Genomic DNA, 6982 nt, shown 5'->3' on the forward strand with positions numbered 1-6982 from the left:
TGAAACCAGTATTTGATTAAATTTCATTTGCCCCAATGAAATTTCAAAACTGGAAATAAATGCATTATTCTTGTAGATTATCCAGTGCTCAAAAATCCTAGCATGGCTAATGGCAAAACAAATTTTCAAAGTGGCTTGCCATGAATGTGCTATGTAACAAAACGGGGCTTGAAACTGGTGGACATACAACTTCTTTAAATAAATCATCATTTTATTAAAGATATATATGTATATATGTTTTATTGGTGCTTAGGAGATTTAGAGAGAGTTTCTAATATTTTAAATCTAGTTGTTTACTTAAATTAATAATTGAAAAATATTAAATAGAGAATATTTATGTATATTGATTGCATTTAAGAAACACATATATGAAGGCTGCTTCATGCAAAGGTAAATGTACAAACACCTATAAGCTTTAAAACAAGCAAACACAAATGTTAAAAAATTAAAGATATGTATCTTTTTTCCTGAAATCAATTAAACTGAATTCATTTTTTTTAACATTAAGACACTTGTGGGCTACTACATTACATTAGGGTTTATATGGGAGAGGGTTTAAAATCTACATTTTTTTCTAGAAACCACCCACTTCCTTGTACAGCACTCTGATCAACTTACATATGTTATGTATTAGAATTAAAGTACACGGAAAATTATAATTGCATTTTTATTTGTATATAAGTCATAATATCGTATTGCATGTAACATATTTAATTATAATTTGACTGCATAAAAACAACATGTAAAAACCGAGAAAAAAATCACAAAGGACCAGAAGACAGATAAATTGGCAGCAAAGATTCACAATTAAAAATCTCCAGGAAAAAATGGAGGCTTCCATGTATATAGGTAGATTCAAGGAAAAAAAAAATCTGCCAGCTTGTTCAACCTGTTACATTTTGCCAGTTTCGTTGGCTGTTAACTGCAGGAAAAACCCAGGGTAAATAATATATTATCCTGTGTTCCTCTGTCAATTGCTCTGCTTCTTTTCACAACACACTGAGAGGAGAGGAGGGAGACACAGATGACTCATCAGCTCTGGATGAGATCATCAAGATGAATGTAGTCTTGTGCTTTCCGGTCCTCGATTTGAGATCTCTCTGCTTATTGGTTCCTACATGGCATAAAAAGGTCTGCACTGAAAGATTTTGCCAGTGGGGCTTTGACTAAAGTCCTGCTCAAAGCTGGACTTTAGTCAATGCCTCACTGTAAACAAAACCGGAGGAGAAAATGTGTCCCAGAGACCTGCAGGATACAGAAGAAATAGGAAAAGCAAGGAATTTGTGAGTGTCACCCCAATCTGTTTGTAGTGCGGAAAATGCGCTCGAGTCTGAAGCTACTGATTCAGCCGTAAATTCTGCGATTCCTAGGTTAGCTTTAGATTATCTATTTTTGAAATGATGATTTTCTTAACAAGTCTATTCATGACAACACTGGAATATACTGATCTTATGCGCCATTGGAAGCCTCACTAAGATAATTGCTATGTTGGCGAATAGCCTCTGTCACCTGGGAATCTGAAATTTTCAAGTGTAAGATTCCGTAATAAGTGTTTAGGGACTCTGACATGGCATTTCTGAATGTGATACCAGTAAGCGGCATTCGGCAGCACAGAATCACAATAAGCCATCACCAGAGAGAAATGGAGAATTTCAGATAGATAGGCAAAATACAGACCCAAGATTCAGATATGTGATCACCTCCTAGTTATCTAATAATGAATTCCCTCTTGAAAATTGGATTCTGGTCCTAGGTAAACTACATTATTTCTTGCAATCTACTTTCACTTTCATATTTTTCTGTCGGAGCAAACATTGAGATGGGAGGGAGAAATGAGTCAGAGGCTCTGGATGCAGATCTCCATGGTTACCACAGGCTTTCTTCCCATTGGTGGAATTGAGATCACTCTCCTCACTGTTTCCGGAAAATTTGAATGCACACACTCCTTCAGATAATTCCAAGGCAAGGAGAGCTAATAATATTGTCAACATAGCAAAGCCTTCCAGGACAGGTTCTGGCTATATGCCAGGTCCCAGCTGCAAATATTTATAGCTGAAATCCGAATGTACATTAGCCCAGACACAGTAGACTGCTCTTGACATCTATATGACAAAAAACCCAGGGTAATTAGCAGTCCGGTACTGGTATATTCCAGTATTACTGTTTGGATTCACCTGTTATGGTCTGTGCATCATGTCCATCCCTGCTTCTGAAACCTCTCCTTCTCTTTAAAGTTGTGGCACCACTATCTCTGTCTTGAACACTGCAGCATCTTCAAAGAAATAATTCCCTTAATGTTTTAGTATATGACAGTGTCAAGGGGAGTCATGCCCTTTTCTCTTTTCTCTGAGTTTTATTGTGAAAATTGGTATGACATTCCTGTTTTTTTTTCTCATGAAAACAGAATCATTGATAATATTATGAAGTAACATATGAAAGCACTACCCTATCTGTCACCAAAGACTCCTTTAAAACAATATCTAAGCCGGGCGGTGGTGGCGCACGCCTTTAATCCCAGCACTCGGGAGGCAGAGGCAGGCGGATCTCTGTGAGTTCAAGACCAGCCTGGTCTACAGAGCTAGTTCCAGGACAGGCTCCAAAAACCACAGGAAACCCTGTCTCGAAAAAACAAAAAAAACAAAACAAAAAAAAAAAACAATATCTATACTGAAAGTGTCAAAATAAATCCTACTACATAATAAAATTATTATATTTTATTGTGTAATACAATTGTATACATCAGTATTCCTATTGAGTAAACACTGTTGTGATTTTCTATAACCAATTTTGCATTGACCTTTTCTAGTTCAAAGGCTAATCAACATAACTATACAGTAAAAAATGATCCTTTCTCTCATAGCCTCCAATATTTGTCAGTGCCTTTTCTGCTAATTGTGTTACTTTTAGAGCGTTTTCCACATTTTTTTGACATTTCAATAGGGGATGTTATTATGTTAATCATTTTTTTCTTTCTTTTAGTTAATTTTAATAGGCATTTAAGATTTCTAAAATTTTGTTAAGACCTTAAATTTATCCATTTTATTTTTTTCTAGAAGTTACAGCCAATGCTATTTGTGGGTCTTTGGATAATATATTTAGGGCAGAGTTAGATATTATATTCCTTCAGAAAAGTTGCAGATGAAATTTCTGATTGTGCTATCACTATCTTGCTAACAATATAGAGTAGGCTCGAGTGTTGCAATTGGCAGATTGTTCTTTCTTTCAATTAAATAGCTACAGTTCTAAAATAATCAAATAGTAGAAATTTAGACATGTCTATGGATATGTAACCTGTAATACCCTCTGAAGATAAATTTTGACAAATTATGACATTTGAATTAGCTGAAGAAACCATGCATTTTACCTTGATATTTTGTAGTCCTCTTAGTTGTGGGTTTGACCATTTATATTAGTATGATTGTAAGTTGAAATTAAAGCTATATTAATGGTTTAAGAAACTGACTCTAAGATCCAAATAGTGTAAAATATTGATTAAATACCTTATTTTTAAGACAAACAGGAAAATTTAATTTTATTAATTCTTTGTAGATTTGTATGGGAGTCTTCTGAATATTGTTCTTCTTTGATATATGTGTGGATGATATAAAAACCGCAAAGACACTTTAGTCATCCTATGGCTTCAGTTCAGGAGTCAGACAAAAATTGTTGAATCTGTAAGAATGCAAAAAGTACAATCATAGGAAAGAAAGTAGTACAGTATTTCTTACATATAAAAATATCAGTGTGTACTCTAAATAATAACCCTTATGTTATTTTTGCTTTTATGTTCAAAAAATTCACAGACTCATAAAGGGCTCTGTCCATGAACTGGTAATTTGAAATATTAACTATTGGAGATATTTCTAATATATATGTGTGAAAAAAAAACCTGATATACAAACATTATCATGTTTTCCCAGAACATTAAGCATATGCAGTGAATACAGGAGATCTGAGATTTACTTGCCAGTTTTCATACCACATGTGCCAAATTTCAAGTCTGTGGCATCTTATTAAACTAACATATACGAACAGTAATTTATTGGTATTTATGTATATGTACACTTGTATTATTGAATTTTAATTATGTAAGTTTGTATATCTAACTGTTTCATTACAAAATCCAGAGAATGTTCTACTATATTATGAGGAACATTATTATTTCAAAATATTACCGGAATGTCTTATATTATTAAGAAAAATGATGATAGGGGAAAAATAGATTTTCTCAGGTATGCTAGCTTTGAAATGATTACCATGTGCTGGAAGAATGCCCCATACCAACACACACACACACACACACACACACACACACACACACACACACACACACACACATTTTCCCTGAAGTCAGATGTCATTGAAAAGAGAGAACAGATAAATGAACAAGGATGGAGTACTGATATTGGTGATTACAGGAAAAATCTAGAGAAGGCATTGCGGTGAATTTTATCAAAATTTAAATGTTCATATAAAAATATCTTAAAAATGTGTCAAAAATATTAATTAAGACTATTGCTCTGAAATCAATGTCATAGCATGTTCACATAAGTATAACACTAATACAAGCATGCAGATAATTGTGAAATTGAAAATAATATGTATATTGTGTTTTTTCTAAATGAAAATATCAAATTGTTGCTAAATTATCATGACATTGTGAGATACAATTTTGTAATTTTTGCATGTTCAGATTTGGTTTTAAAATATCGTTTCTATTTAGAAAATATCTTTATTATTACATTTTTTTTGTAAAATACATACATATTGGTATAGGTGGTCCTTCTCTATATGTGTTGATTTCATTGGTTAATGAATAAAAAACTGCCTGGGTTTTTTGATAGGACAGAACATAGGTAGTCAGGGAAAACAGAACTAAACACAGGGAGAAAAAAAACAGAAGAGAGAGCTACCATGGAGCCACCAGAGTCAGACATGATGAAAATTTCCCGGTAAGTCACTGTCATGTAGCAATATACAGATTGATAGAAATGGATTAAATCAAGATGTGAGAGTTAGCCAATACGAGGTTAGAGAAAATAGGTTAGGCAGTATTTTAATTAACATAATTTCTCTTTTGTTATTTCAGGGTTAAGCAAGCAGGATGGCTGGGACGAACAAGCAGCCTTTCCCTGAAACAATTGGTGCTCAAAGTGATCAACTAAATCAATAAAATATATGAGCTACAAAAGGTATGAATAAATACAACTGCTTAATACAATTATTTTTTTTGTAAATAGAAATGTATTCATATATATTCACTCTATACACATTGTGGTAATTTGTTTATCCAATTTTATCTTCAGAGTTTCAGAAACACAATTTAGCAATCTCAATCCATTCGCTCTTGGTGAGTACAACAGCTACAATATCATCTAGTCTGGTAATCTGGTCAATCCACTACACCAAACTTTCAGGAAGCTAGTGTGGTTCATTATCTTCCTCTAAACACACACACACACACACACGCACACGCACACGCACACACGCACACGCACACGCACACGTTCGTTCAGTCCCAGTCCAGATGGCCTTGGTGAGCTCCCATTAGATCAGTCCCAATGTCCCCATGCGTGGTCACATCCCTCGCGGTCCTGACTTTTTTTTCTAATGTTTTCCCTCCTTCCACTCTTCATCTGGGCCTTGGGAACTCAGTCCTATGCTCCAATCTGGGTCTCTGTCTCTATCCAATCCATCACCAGATGAAGGTTCTATGATTATATGCAAGTTATTCATCAGTATGGCTATGGGATAAGGCCAGTTCAGGCACCCTCTCCTCTGCTGCCCAATGACCTAGATAGGTAAATTCCCATGGACAACTGGGAACCCCTCTATGGCCAAGTCTCTTGCCAACCCTAAAATGGCTCCCTTAGTTAAGATATCTTCTTCCCTGCTCCTATATCCACCCATCCTCCATCTCAACCACTTTGAAAATCAGTGTGGTTGTTTCTCAGGAAACTGGGAGTCAACCCACCACAGGATCCCACATTTCCATTCTTGGGAATATACCAAGAGATGACCAATTATACTACAAAAGCATTTGTTCAACTATGTTCATAGCAGCACTATTTGTAATAGCTAAAACCTAGAAACAACCTAGGTGCCCCTCAATAGAAGAATTTATAAAGAAGGTGAGGCACGTATACACTTTAGAGTTATACTCAGCAGTAAGAAGCAATTACATCTTGAATTTTGCATGCAAATGGATGGAAATAGAAAACACTTTACTGGGTGAGATAACCCAGATCCAAAAAATGAAGATGGTATATACTTACTCATAAGTGGATTCTAGCCATAAACAACAGACATTGAGCCTATAATTCGTGATACTACAGAAGCTAAATAAGAAGGTGAACCGAAAGAAAAGCATACATTTATCATCCTGGATACTGGAAGTAGACAAGATCGCTGGACAAATGTTGGGAGCACGGGAGTGGTTTGTGGGGAAAGGGAGATGGGGAGAGAGAATGGATAGGGTATCTTAAAAGTAGAGTGGGTAGTAGATTTTATGTTTTATCTGAATACATAGGTTTATGGCATAGCTCTAGGCATTCTCACGGTTACTCTCTATACTAAGATAACAATTATTTCTAAGATTTACAAAAGCCAAACTCCATAGAAAAACTAGATATAAGCTGGAGGGATCCAAGCCTGATACATAAACAAAATTAAAGACAGAGGAGAGCAGCAAAATCCAAATCTATCAATTTATGTGTTAGTGGGAGAAATAAGGAGTTCCATTGTTGAGATCCAGGTGATGGATGTTGTTAGACTCAGGGAATACTAATTTGAATTTTGCAAGTCCTATCAAATTGGAGGATCATATTTTCATTTGCATATAACACATGCCAGAGATATTAATGGTGACAATACATCAGAACTACAGATCCTGCATAAGACCATGCCTTTATAAAACTTAGTTTGTAATTAGCTTTGAATATTCTGATACTTTCTCAGAGCAGGTGACAATGAAATTCACAAA

This window comes from Microtus ochrogaster, unplaced genomic scaffold, assembly GCF_000317375.1.
Source record: "Microtus ochrogaster isolate Prairie Vole_2 unplaced genomic scaffold, MicOch1.0 UNK94, whole genome shotgun sequence".
Lineage (NCBI taxonomy): Eukaryota > Metazoa > Chordata > Mammalia > Rodentia > Cricetidae > Microtus > Microtus ochrogaster.